This window comes from Hemiscyllium ocellatum, unplaced genomic scaffold (genome assembly GCF_020745735.1).
Source record: "Hemiscyllium ocellatum isolate sHemOce1 unplaced genomic scaffold, sHemOce1.pat.X.cur. scaffold_609_pat_ctg1, whole genome shotgun sequence".
NCBI lineage: Eukaryota > Metazoa > Chordata > Chondrichthyes > Orectolobiformes > Hemiscylliidae > Hemiscyllium > Hemiscyllium ocellatum.
The window spans coordinates 158,501-167,917 of NW_026869133.1; the positions used below are offsets into that span (position 1 = coordinate 158,501).

General features: G+C 42.6%; 1 non-coding gene across 1 annotated transcript; it reads left to right on the forward strand.

The window, feature by feature from the left end:
• The first annotated feature begins 7,753 nt into the window (after positions 1-7,753).
• trnai-aau (transfer RNA isoleucine (anticodon AAU)) lies at positions 7,754-7,827 on the forward strand. Its single transcript has one exon. It is a non-coding gene; the product is annotated as a tRNA-Ile (tRNA).
• The last annotated feature ends 1,590 nt before the right edge of the window (positions 7,828-9,417 follow it).

Here is a 9,417-nt window from a genome sequence, read left to right on the forward strand (position 1 = left end):
CAGACGACAAAGAAGCAATGATGTGAGGGATGTTCTACTTTGGCAGGAAAAAAAGAGGTTAGCTACCGAATGATTGGGGAGTAACTGAATTCGTTCGCTCTTTAATAAGAACATGCTTTTTATTATGGTGGTTGCCTTCTGTATGGAGCCTGAAAATACGACCGACTGGTGAACGTGATGTGTCACCGAGACGGAGTTCGTTACCAATTCTGAAGAAAAATCGTTCGAGCCGAAGTGCTGAATCTGGGCTGATGGACTGTTTCTGTGTTTTAACATGACGAGTTAACCATTCTTTTTCAGAAACGTCTCTCGGATTAACATATTCTTAAATGAAAAAAACAAACGTAGAAGGCAATGTCATTGGGGGAAAAGGACATACTTTTCCTGCAGCTACCCACGTGTTCCCGCTGGTAGCATTTAGAGACTTTGCAGTCGCGGCACCCATTAAATGATCGGGCAGCGAGTCAGAATCCATTAGTCTTACAAAAATTCCAAAAGGACCAGCAAAGACAGAGCAGCTCTGTCAGCATCAAAGACGTGTTGCTCATGGAAGGGGTAACTAACAAAACAAAACGTCTAAATCCTCTCCCTGAAACCTCACAGCCAAAGTGCGACAAAAGAAAAAAGAATCTTTATTGAAACCTTAATGAATATTCAGGATTAAATAAACCAAACAAAAGCGGATTCCGTACAGATTTAGCAGCATCAGATTCAAGTTTGGAGTCGAGTGCCCTTCATCATTGTCTGTTTCGAATGAACAAGTAGGGTAGATTGAGAACAGTTGTTTTCATAGGTAGGGGAGTTTCGGGGAAAAGGGTGTAATCACAGAACAAGGTGTAACTCATTTCATATTGAGATGCGAAGTAATTTCATCTGTCAGATGCAGGGTATTAATGAAATTATTTGACACTGACGGTCCTGATTGATCAAGGCTGTGAAAAACAGATATTTTATCAATTTCCAGAAAGTGCATGAGAGTTGACTTGAAGATGATCAGGTGAGCATTATCTCATTGAATAGTAGAGCACACATTATGGACTGAATGAGCTAGAACTGTAACTATGACCAATGATCTTAATACGAGCATACATAACCAACCTGATGAGAGTTTGAGAACTTACAACTCTTTTCAACCCCTCAGGGAATGGAAAAGGCCGAGGAAAATAAGCGATAGAGAGTGATGTGAGTGATTGATCTGGTATACACCGCTCTGTGCGCATTTGTGCTGTTGGGACTATTCTCGGAATTTGTAAGAGAAATATGAAGTGCGTGCTCACTGCTGTGGTCGTGGCGGCGTGGATAATGCGATGACTTTTTTTTAAATTTTGTCTGCCCAAGTTCGTGTTCTGCTGATTATTATGCTAGGTATTTCTTTAATTGATTGTGTTCTCCCTCAAAGGCGAAATGTTAAGCCATCCCCAACACCACCCCTTTTTCTGCTATCTACTAATTTCCATTTCAGGGTAGATTTATCAGGCAGATGTGGAAAGCGAGGCAATGTAAATGTGAATCAGACGTTCAGGAATTAATTGAAGTCAGAGACCTTTGGTAACTGATCCTCATCAGTGAAATCAGTTCCACGATCTATTCCATCAAATCGCCAATCCCGTACCTCTTCCTCGTCGATACTTACGACCTGCATAAGAAATCTCTGTTTGATTGTAAGGACCAGTGTTCTAAACTCTGTTTCTTGTATTGCACGTAAATTATTTCGATGATATTCAAAGTGGTATGTATAGTAGTTTGACGAGCAACAAGAAAATTGTGACAGCATAGAAAGAACGTTCCTCAACATTTTACCACGTGCTGTACCTGCTTTGACAGTGTACGATCAGAGACAGTGTAGACGGCGCATTTCCCTATACCTTTATCCGTGTTGCTCTTGTAATGGGAGAGTTTGATGAGTCAATGCAAGATACCTTTATCTTGCATTTAACCGCGTGCTGTCCCTTTCCTTGGGAGTGTCTGATAGGGCGGAGTGGAGGGATCGAGTTTTGATAAGATTTGGAGCTCAGATTGAGGTTCTGGATGTAAGTTTGCTCTCTTAATTGAATGGTTCATTTTCAGATCTTTCATCACCAAACTCAGTAAAATCATCAGTGAGCCGTCGGTGAAGCAGTCGTGTTCGTGACTCACTTTCAATTTATGTTTTTAGGGTTGCTTGGGTTGGTTATGCCATTTCCTGTGGTGATGCCCATTCCTCTGTGGCTGTCATGTACTATTATCTTTCTTAGAAGGTGGTAAATGGGGTATGAGTCTATGTGCTTATTGATAGAATTCTGTTTGGAAAGCCACGCTCCAAGGAAATCTCATGTCTGTCTCTGTTTGGCTTCCCCAGGGACGAAATTGGAAGACTATGTCCATTGGGTACACATTATTTTTAAATATGCCGTGGGTGTGATTTTACTCTGCTTGTCGTAGTTTCTCTGTGTCGCAGTGAATGCTATCTAGGTTAAGTAATCATCTTTTGTAGCTTGTTTTGTGGGTGTTGGTATACTTGCTTTTGTATTTCAATATTTGGTCCAGATGTGTCGTTTCCCTGTCGACACTTGTTTGAAGTTGCCATTGGCTCTTCACTCCACTGAGACATTGAGGTTTGTGCTTAAATTGTTACTTTGTTCATTTTCTTTCTCTCACTCAGCAGCCCTGTCGAATGGAGAATTGGTCCTCTCTTTGTCTAAATCAATAGTGTCTGTATTGTCCCTTTGTCTGATGTATCCACCACCTTGTTTCATATTCTCCAAATCTCAATCTGTTCATATTCCTCATTTCCCATTTCTGGTATTTGAAATGTCTAACATCCAGATACAGTGTGACAGTAGATTTGCTGAGAAACTCTGTCCTCCACCACTGGTTGGATTGTGCATATCTAGGCTCACATTCTCCCGATAATGCATCTGTTACTTAGCCCTACGGTAAGGAGACATTATTTCCTCAACATGTTATGTGTCTTTCGAATTTTAATTACACTGTTTGTGCCTCAGGAAATAAAAGCAGTTTCACCCCATTTATAGGATTATAATGTTGTCTTTACTGTTGGTATAAGATGAATGATCGGTGACTGCAGAAAATTAAAGTGATCAGCTCTTGGTATCTGTGCTATGACCACAACATTCCCCGACAGATCAGCAGTGTCAGCTGCCTCAACTTCACACTAATACTGGGAGTGAAGGAGCGAGGGCAAAGGAAGAGAAGAAAATAATTGTTTGTGGGACAGTGGAAATAAATTCAGGTTGTATTAACAGTTAGCAAGAAACACTGTTCATTGGTGGAGCAAAAGGATGGAATAAACCTCGGAGCATCAATCACAACAGGGTGAACTCAAAGTCAAAAAGCAGCGGGAGCAGCAATATGACATTTGAAGAAATTGAAACAATGAGCCTTCGAAAGAATGGACAGTCATAACTGGGATTTGAAACCAAGTTCTCTAGTTTACTAAAGAAACACTTTAACGAACCGAGGCACAGTGCCACTATGGAAGCCAATCTAGCCCTTCAAACTTATAGTTCTTTAAGCACTTCATCACAACAACTTGGAAATGTTTTTTCCCGTTTTTTTGTGTGAACTATTGCCCGCTTTTGAACAGACATTTCACAGCTTAACATTCTCCACTGAAAGTGGGCAGAAAAAGACAATGTCCGCTTGCATTGGTTTCAAACTTTAATGTTCACCTGTTTAAACTGACAGGTTAAGGAGAATGTATCCATCCTTTCTTGGCCCATTGACGGCGTTCATACGCCCAGAGGGATCCTCACGCCAAGATGAAGAGGGCTATTGTGGTGAATTGACCTGAGTTGTGAGTGAGTCAGTATGAACAGTGGGCAGTATGGGCAGACAAATTGGCATCAACACTGAACCTTGCACCCGCAAATCCACGATTACTTCCTGCCTCATGCATTCCAGTCATCATTGCCTGACACTTTTATTTCCCCACTCCGCTTCTTAACTTGTTCCCGACCGATTGCAGGTGTCTGCTTAGAAACTGTCACTTTTAAGAACACATCTCTATCAATGAGATAGGATTCACTGATCATCCCAAGATACCATAGAGAAGGAAGGAATTACTTATTTTCTTGAACACTTCAACTTATGAGTACAACGATGTTGCCATGCTGCTGCTAACGAGGGATTTCTAGGATTTAGACCCGGCCACACTGAAACAACAGCAAGATATTTCCAACTCAGAAAAGTGAGATGATTAGTGCGGGATTTGCAGTGGTAGTTTCCCCGTGTATCTGCTACTGTGGTCCTTCTATATAAATGCAAACATTCCATATCTGCTACAGAAGTGAAATGGAAAGCAATTCCACTAACTTGCTGTCTGAAACTTTGTTAAGCTGCTCTCATACTTTGTCTTGAACGTGCGCCAACGTGTACAGCAGCAATTATCATCCTGATAAGGAGTGCAGTTTCCGTGCCCTCACCCTTTCTGTAACAATAGTGCTGCGTTTGCTTTCAGTGCGAAGGCAGCCTGGTTTGAAAACAAGGTCACAATTATTTGCTGGCGTCACAGTGCGCAACGGATTGTTGATGTCGCCTCTCTGTCAAATTTATCCCTAGATAGTCTCCGAAAGGCCTCATTTTGATTTTGTCTGCTGTTTTTCAACGCGAATGAACCAACATCAGAAATCCTGAATAATGTGTTGCAGTTCACATGTGAGCGGCTCAGTCATTTCGCAACAGGAATAAATGGATTTGCAGTCTAACCTTCACATGTGCTCTGAAGTCGAAGTCATGTTGGAAATGGAACTGAGAAAGTGATAGACATGAAATGACGTTGTATCATTTACCTCGTAGAAGAGCAGGAAAATGAAAACCTGGTCGGGGAGGTGGTGGGGACAGCAAAGAGAGGCACGTGGATGTCTCGTGAAAACTCGTCTTTCTGATTCACTCAGCAACAAGAGACATGAAGGTGCCTCAGGCTGGATAGCTTTCTCATCTAGAACACCGAACAATCACGCCAAGTAAGGATCTTTTTGACACCTCGGGAAGGAGGTGGGTGGGGAACCGTGTTTTGCCTCTTGCTTTTATATTTATAACCTGCCTTTTTTGATTCTGCAATTTAGTATCGTGGAAATGTTTTAACCTTTAGCGAGTCGCTTCTCGTCAATTTCCACACTGGTTTCCGATTCAGAATGCAGCCTTGTGGCAGTTGATCATACCCACCTGTGGATAGCTCTGTGAGAAAATGCACGTTTGAGATGAAAGTCGCAACTGTCACTGGCACCGAGATTGGAAAAGCCTCGTAATGTCATCTGTCTTTCTCAGATTCTAATATTAACTCAGCTTTTCAGGTGGAGAACTTCCTTTGGGCGCTAATTCTGCAAAACAAACAGAGTAACTGTAACTATGCTGCACAGTCTGATCTGATACACTGCCTTATCAGCTTTATACATGTTCCCTATCGTCTGGTGTTTTTCATGCAACGTGTAGACACGGAAGTGTTTCTGTTTTCAGCAATGGATGGAATTATTCATCAAAACAGGAATCTATATTCCAGCAATGACGTGCAGTTTGTGGCTTCATTATAGAATTATAACCGAATATAACTTCTCACAGACACATTACATTTGTTCCTCAAACCAGTTTTACAAGATAGATTCAGTTTGTTTCTATTGTAGGGCGATAATTATCCCTCATTATTACCCTGTAGAGTAATCTTGGCGAAAGCTTGCGCGTGCTTGTGTGGCTGGGTGGTCTAATTTGCCACATTCCAGCTTTTTTTTGTCTGGCAGGAGGCGTGGCTTCGAATACTCCAACTCTCACTCATATGTTAATCTTTTTGGGGATTTGTTGTATCCTCGTGCAATGCAACAAACTGGATTTCCTTTTTGCAAACTTATCTATGATATGGGATGGTGCAGACTCTCCTTCAGATCAGTGTCTGTGCTGTGGTGACCACAATCTCCTCCCACACGACCCGCCTTAGCATCTCCACTGCAGATTTTCCAGGCAGTTTGCATTGTTCACTGTTTTCACTGAAACTGAATGGAGATTGTGACATCATTGTCATTGTGAAATAAAATCATGCTGTGATTTTCCTCGCCGTTATCTGCTGACGTACGGGCAAATAATTGCAATTAATTGCGATGTGAAACGTAATTAAATTTCTCCCATTTTCTTCATTTCTGTCCAGAGATCGAGTCTGGTGATACTCTGCAGGCACTCCCATATTGTTCATCGGACGTGAAATCTAATCTCATCGAGACTGTGATTGGTAATCTTCACTTTTAATAGACCATTTTTATTCTGTTATTTCTGTACTCTCATTTAGGCACTAGCCCGGAATAGGCAGAGCAGTATAGTCCCATTATGTTTGGAAGAGTAGCTTGGAATTGCCCTGCTGCCAGTTGTAGAACGAGTTTCTTATTCAGATCCCTTGGACTGTCGCACAGACAGCATTCAATCTTTTGTGTGCCTGAACATGCATTTGGCTGTTCTTTTATCCCTCTGTTCTGCGATAAGAGCTGTTTCATTTGGGAGTCAGCCAATAAATTATGAGTTAACACGGTTTATGTGGTAACTTTCAGCAACACAAATACTGAATGAGGACCTAGAAATGTGTCACGGTGAGAGGGGATTGGGGGCAAAATTAAATAAGCTCTTCGCTTCTGCGATGTTTCATGACACCAACCTTTGGTGAATAGACGAATAGGTTAAAGTATTGTGCAATACTGACGGACGCCAAGCGCTGCTAAAAATAATCTATTAAACCAACATAACGTCACTGAGGTATACATGTACCTTTGATATATCTCATCCTTGCTGACTGCACAGCCTAAATTAACCAGATCCTATTTACCAGCATTTGGATCCGATCCTTCTAAACACTTCCGATCCACACACTCATGCAGCAACCTTTGAAATGTTGTGAGTGTTCCAGCCTCTGCCACCTACTGTGTCTGCTCATTCCATGCAGGAAGAAACTCCTGCGTGACAAAAACGCCTCCAGTCCATTTCAATGTTTTCCCCCCAAATTGAACACATATCTCTAGAAATGAGTTTGCCCACATTCCGAAAAGAAGAATCCTTGATTAGTCAAAACATGCATATGTTGGTTAGAGGTCTTGTGCAGAGTAGATGTTGACGCACTGGGGTGTAAATTTGGTCCCCATAGCTGTTCCATGTGTTGCGTTGAAGATCTGTTTGTGAGAAAATTGTGGTCGAGGATGAAGCAGATGAGTTGTAGGATGGTGCGTCCTATAATTGTTGGAACTGAGCATTTAGGACGTTGTTTGATACTGTCTTTTGTGGGATGCTGATGGAGAGTGCAGACGTTTCCACTGTGATGAAGAATGTTCACGGTTCGACTTGTCCATGAGTGCTGAGTTTCTATGAGATGTCTTTCATTGTTGCGACAGATTACTGCAAGGAATTGTATTAAAAATTTAATGAACAGGAGCACTACAGTCAACTAACAGCTAATCCGACCAAAGATTACCCCCGTAACCTGGAAACTTGATCAGGCCACTTGAGCCAATCATTCCGAGATCCCTCCACGCCTTCATTGCAAGTACGTCACATGGAGGTGACATCTACTGCCTTCCAAAGATACACGAAGCCAACAACCAAGGATGTCGCATCCTATCAGCCAATGAGACATTGTGTGAGAACCTCGCTCGCCATGGCGAAGACATATTGAAACTCCGTCGACAGGGTACCACCCCCCACCCCAGGTTTTCAGAATATGAATAGCCGCCATGGTCAGGAGCACTGGCAATATAGGCATTTGCTTTCAGCCCATAGCTGTGTTGGTTGGTTAGCTCAGCCGGTTAGAGCGTGGTGCTAATAACGCCAAGGTCGTGGGCTCAATCCCCACACTGACCATATGAGCCGCTCCTGTGGCAAGGTTCGCTGTGAATTTTCCTTTCACCGTCTGCAAGAACTTGTCACATGATCGATTGAGATGTGTATCCATTCGAAAGTCGACCATCGCTGTCATAGAACATCAACTCGTTGATCCCATGCCGGATCTCAGCTGCCTTGCTGTATTTCCAAACAATGTGTCCAAGGAAACCACAAAATCACCAAGCAGAAAGCTTCACCGGCGCAATAAAACATTTGACAGGGAGAGACGCACGACATGATCGCTATACCCATGATGACTGGTGAATGTTGTCTGCAGCAAATCAATCAGTCTCAAATGTTTCCACAAAGAAATGTAAAACATGAAATATATGCAGTATTAAGTCGACCTGGCACAGTCTCGGAGGAGAACCACAGTTCAGGCTTCAATTCAAATCAAAAATTCGTTCATCTTATTTTCCTGAATCTGTGTTACTACTTTTCACGCGACTTCCAGAGGGCATTCATTCGCTTGCTCGCCTCTCATGCATCGAAACTGGAGTTATCATATCCCCAGCAATATCATAGAGCCATTAATAAAAGCAAATTACAGCAGATGCTGGAATCTGAAAACAAAAGAGACAATGCTGGAAAATCTCAGCCGGTCTGGCACCATCTGCAAGGAGAGAAAAAAGCTGACGTTTCGAGTCTTACTGACCATTTGTTAAAGACAAAAAAGGGAGAATTAGGGAGCTGTTTACACCAGGCTGAGAGAAGGTGAGTCAAGGTTTCAGATGCAAAGTTGATAATGACAGTGCACGGAGAGATTAAAGGGAGATTCGGAGCCGTGAATGACCAAGGCTGAAGCCAGTGTGACGTGACAAAATATGTGGGGGATGGGTGAAGCAGAGAAAAAATGGAATACCGGGGAGAAGCGTAGCAAAGCAGGAAGCAGAGAGGAAAACTGTATTGAGGCAGTGGGAAGCGACAGAAAGAGAGACAGTCGAGAAATAAGATGTACACAACAGTGAAAAAAACACAAATAAAGAAAGGAAATATAATAATTAGAACATAGAACATAGAAAAATACAGCGCAGTACAGGCCCTTCGGCCCTCGATGTTGCGCCAGACGAAGTCTACCTGACCTATACTAGCCCAATATACTCCATATGCTTAGCTAATGCCCGCTTAAATGACCATAAAGAGGGAGAGTCCACCACTGCTACTGGCAGGGCATTCCATGAACTCACAACCCGCTGAGTAAAGAATCTACCCCTAACATCTGTCCTAAACCTACCACCCCTTAATTTAAAGCTATGTCCCCTAATAACAGCTGACTCCATTAGCGGAAAAAGGTTCTCACTGTCAACCCTATCTAAACCCCTAATCATATTGTATACCTCTATCAAATCTCCCCTAAACCTTCTTTTCTCCAATGAGAACAGCCCCAAGTGCCTCAGCCTTTCCTCATACGATCTTCCTACCAATGCCAGGCAACATCCTGGTAAACCTCCTCTGCACTCGTTCCAATGCCTCCACGTCCTTCCTATCGTATGGCGACCAAAACTGCACACAATACTCCAGATGAGGCCGCACCAGAGTCTTACACAACTGCAACATGACCTCAGGACT